A 5000-nucleotide genomic window follows, 5' to 3' on the forward strand; every position below is an offset into this window, starting at 1 on the left:
ACACGTTGGGCCCTGGTGCGGGCGCTTGCCTCGACCACCATCGGCACACGCTGGGCCCTTGTGCGGGCGCTTGCCTCGACCACCATCGGCACACGCTGGGCCCTGGTGCGGCCGCTTGCCTCGAGCACCATCGGCACACGCTGGGCCCTGGTGCGGTCGGTTGCCTCGAGCACCATCGGCACACGCTGGGCCCTGGTGCGGGCGCTTGCCTCGACCACCATCGGCACACGCTGGGCCCTGGTGCGGGCGCTTGCCTCGACCACCATCGGCACACGCTGGGCCCTGGTGCGGCAGGTTGCCTCGAGCACCATCGGCACACGCTGGGCCCTGGTGCGGTCGGTTGCCTCGAGCACCATCGGCACACGCTGGGCCCTGGTGCGGGCGCTTGCCTCGACCACCATCGGCACACGCTGGGCCCTGGTGCGGCAGGTTCCCTCGACGACCATCGGCACACGCTGGGCCCTGGTGCGGCAGGTTGCCTCGAGCACCATCGGCACACGCTGGGCCCTGGTGCGGTCGGTTGCCTCGATCACCATCGGCACACGCTGGGCCCTGGTGCGGGCGGTTGCCTCGACCACCATCGGCACACGCTGGGCCCTGGTGCGGCAGCTTGCCTCGAGCACCATCGGCACACGCTCGGCCCTGGTGCGGTCGGTTGCCTCGAGCACCATCGGCACACGCTGGGCCCTGCTGCGGCAGGTTGCCTCGACCACCATCGGCAGCCTCGACCACCATCGGCACACGCTGGGCCCTGGTGCGGGCGCTTGCCTCGACCACCATCGGCACACGTTCCACCCTGGTGCGGCAGGTTGCCTCGACCACCATCGGCACACGCTGGGCCCTGGTGCGGGCGGTTGCCTCGACCACCATCGGCACACGCTGGGCCCTGGTGCGGGCGGTTGCCTCGACCACCATCGGCACACGCTGGGCCCTGGTGCGGGCGCTTGCCTCGACCACCATCGGCACACGCTGGGCCCTGGTGCGGCAGGTTGCCTCGAGCACCATCGGCACACGCTGGGCGCTGGTGCGGCAGGTTGCCTCGACCACCATCGGCACACGCTGGGCCCTGGTGCGGGCGCTTGCCTCGAGCACCATCGGCACACGCTCGGCCCTGGTGCGGTCGGTTGCCTCGAGCACCATCGGCACACGCTGGGCCCTGGTGCGGCAGGTTGCCTCGACCACCATCGGCACACGCTGGGCCCTGGTGCGGGCGCTTGCCTCGACCACCATCGGCACACGCTCGGCCCTGGTGCGGTCGGTTGCCTCGAGCACCATAGGCACACGCTGGGCCCTGGTGCGGCAGGTTGCCTCGAGCACCATCGGCACACGCTGGGCCCTGGTGCGGGCGGTTGCCTCGACCACCATCGGCACACGCTGGGCCCTGGTGCGGGCGCTTGCCTCGACCACCATCGGCACACGCTGGGCCCTGGTGCGGGCGCTTGCCTCGAGCACCATCGGCAGACGCTGGGCCCTGGTGCAGCAGGTTGCCTCGAGCACCATCGGCAGACGCTGGGCCCTGGTGCGGCAGGTTGCCTCGAGCACCATCGGCACACGCTGGGCCCTGGTGCGGTCGGTTGCCTCGAGCACCATCGGCACACGCTGGGCGCTGGTGCGGGAACTTGCCTCGACCACCATCGGCACACGCTGGGCCCTGGTGCGGCAGGTTGCCTCGATCACCATCGGCACACGCTGGGCCCTGGTGCGACAGGTTGCCTCGAGCACCATCGGCACACTATCGGCCCTGGTGCGGGCGGTTGCCTCGACCACCATCGGCACACGCTGGGCCCTGGTGCGGGCGCTTGCCTCGAGCACCATCGGCACATGCTGGGCCCTGGTGCGGGCGGTTGCCTCGAGCACCATCGGCACACGCTGGGCCCTGGTGGGTTTAGGCACATCTTCAAATTTCTGCCGTGCCAATGCCATTTTTATGGCTTGTAAATTCATACAATGGTCCCCTAAGCCTTCACGTGAAGTTTCGTTAGAAGATGACTCGTTTTCTATTTTTCACGATTTTCGAAACTTTTTGCGGTTCGGGATTTTTTAAAATTTTTTTATAAGGATTTTTGGCCCCAAATTTTGTAGGCATGATCCTTCTATTTTTGTTGGCATGCACAAAAAAATTCAGCTAAAAACTCGAAGTAGAGAAGATTTTGTGACCGTTTGAAAAAAGTGTCCCCATTTCAGACACTTTAACGGCTACTGGTAGCAAACCTGTAAAATCTCAAATGCTCTTTAAGGGGGTGTGAATTCTCAGAGGTTTGATGAGGGATAGGGGGCCAACACAAGGCCAAGTACCAGCACCCATCGCACATCATGTGCGCACACCCCCCCGGCCCCCCTCCCAATCGCCGGAACCCCAATGCCGCCGGTCAGGTTCTCCGGCGGTACTCCGGCGATGCTCCGGCGATGCTGTCCCGAGTGAAAAAAATGCGGCACCAGCACATGCTGGAGCCAAGCATGGGCACCGTGGCTCAAAATCGAACTTCGGCCAAGGCCTCGACCATCAATGGCACATGATGACGCATGGTGATGGCACATGCATCGACCATCATCGGCATAGGCTGCCCTTCGGTACGGGCACTTGCCTCGACCGCCATCGGCACAAGCTGGGCCCTGGTGTGGGTTGTTGCCTCGATCACAATCGGCACATGCTGAGCCTTGGTGCGGGCGGTTGCCTCGAGCACCATCGGCAGACCCTGGGCCCTGGTGCGGCCGGTTGCCCCGATAACCATCGGCACACGCTGGGCCCTGGGGCGGGCGCTTGCCCCCAGCACCATCGGCACACGCTGGGCCCTGGTGCGGGTGTCACGGGTCGAGACTCAAGCTCCGAACCCGCGCGGCTCCGGGACCCGGGCATTCACCCTTCCGGCATCCCAGATCAGCCTTTCGCCACGGTTCACACCCTTGTGAGGTATTGTCCGCTCTGGCCCCCTGGCCTCACGGTTTTGTCCTACAAAAGGCACCTCACAAGGCGGAGATGATGTGAACCCTTTTATACCCCAGTGACCTTCCTATTATGTTCGATGTGGGATTCAGGACTCCCCCTTGGGTCCGTGACATTCTCCCGCACCCAACCTCGTGACGCCCTCGTCACGGAGGCCGGCCACCCTGCCTACCTCCCTCGAGGCGCTCGGCGTGGATCGAACGGTATAGGGCTGGCTCTGATACCACTTGTCACGGGTCGAGACTCAAGCTCCGAACCCGCGCGGCTCCGGGACCCGGGCATTCACCCTTCCGGCGTCCCAGATCAGCCTTTCGCCACGGTTCACACCCTTGTGAGGTATTGTCCGCTCTGGCCCCCTGGCCTCACGGTTTTGTCCTACAAAAGGCGCCTCACAAGGCGGAGATGATGTGAACCCTTTTATACCCCAGTGACCTTCCTATTATGTTCGATGTGGGATTCAGGACTCCCCCTTGGGTCCGTGACACCGGCGCTTGCCTCGACCACCATCGGCACACGCTCGGCCCTGGTGCGGTCGGTTGCCTCGAGCACCATCGGCACACGTTCGGCCCTGGTGCGGTCGGTTGCCTCGAGCACCATCGGCACACGCTGGGCCCTGGTACGGCAGGTTGCCTCGACCACCATCGGCACACGCTGGGCCCTGGTGCGGGCGCTTGCCTCGACCACCATCGGCACACGCTCGGCCCTGGTGCGGCAGGTTGCCTCGAGCACCATCGGCACACGTTGGGCCCTGGTCCGGGCGGTTGCCTCGACCACCATCGGCACACGCTGGGCCCTGGTGCGGGCGCTTGCCTCGACCACCATCGGCACACGCTGGGCCCTGGTGCGGGCGCTTGCCTCGAGCACCATCGGCACACGCCGGGCCCTGGTGCGGCAGGTTGCCTCGAGCACCATCGGCACACGCTGGGCCCTGGTGCGGCAGGTTGCCTCGAGCACCATCGGCACACGCTGGGCCCTGGTGCGGTCGGTTGCCTCGAGCACCATCGGCACACGCTGGGCGCTGGTGCGGGCGCTTGCCTCGACCACCATCGGCACACGCTGGGCCCTGGTGCGGCAGGTTGCCTCGATCACCATCGGCACACGCTGGGCCCTGGTGCGGGCGGTTGCCTCGAGCACCATCGGCACACTATCGGCCCTGGTGCGGGCGGTTGCCTCGACCACCATCGGCACACGCTGGGCCCTGGTGCGGGCGCTTGCCTCGAGCACCATCGGCACACGCTGGGCCCTGGTGGGTTTAGGCACATCTTCAAATTTCTGCCGTGCCAATGCCATTTTTATGGCTTGTAAATTCATACAATGGTCCCCTAAGCCTTCACGTGAAGTTTCGTTGGAAGATGACTCGTTTTCTATTTTTCACGATTTTCGAAACTTTTTGCGGTTCGGGATTTTTTAAAATTTTTTTATAAGGATTTTTGGCCCCAAATTTTGTAGGCATGATCCTTCTATTTTTGTTGGCATGCACAAAAAAATTCAGCTAAAAACTCGAAGTAGAGAAGATTTTGTGACCGTTTGAAAAAAGTGTCCCCATTTCAGACACTTTAACGGCTACTGGTAGCAAACCTGTAAAATCTCAAATGCTCTTTAAGGGGGTGTGAATTCTCAGAGGTTTGATGAGGGATAGGGGGCCAACACAAGGCCAAGTACCAGCACCCATCGCACATCATGTGCGCACACCCCCCCGGCCCCCCTCCCAATCGCCGGAACCCCAATGCCGCCGGTCAGGTTCTCCGACGGTACTCCGGCGATGCTCCGGCGATGCTGTCCCGAGTGAAAAAAATGCGGCACCAGCACATGCTGGAGCCAAGCATGGGCACCGTGGCTCAAAATCGAACTTCGGCCAAGGCCTCGACCATCAATGGCACATGATGACGCATGGTGATGGCACATGCATCGACCATCATCGGCATAGGCTGCCCTTCGGTACGGGCACTTGCCTCGACCGCCATCGGCACAAGCTGGGCCCTGGTGTGGGTTGTTGCCTCGATCACAATCGGCACATGCTGAGCCTTGGTGCGGGCGGTTGCCTCGAGCACCATCG

Source organism: Durio zibethinus, unplaced genomic scaffold (genome assembly GCF_047325235.1).
Source record: "Durio zibethinus cultivar Kanyao isolate XHJ-2024 unplaced genomic scaffold, ASM4732523v1 HiC_scaffold_392, whole genome shotgun sequence".
In the NCBI taxonomy this organism is placed as follows: Eukaryota; Viridiplantae; Streptophyta; class Magnoliopsida; order Malvales; family Malvaceae; genus Durio; species Durio zibethinus.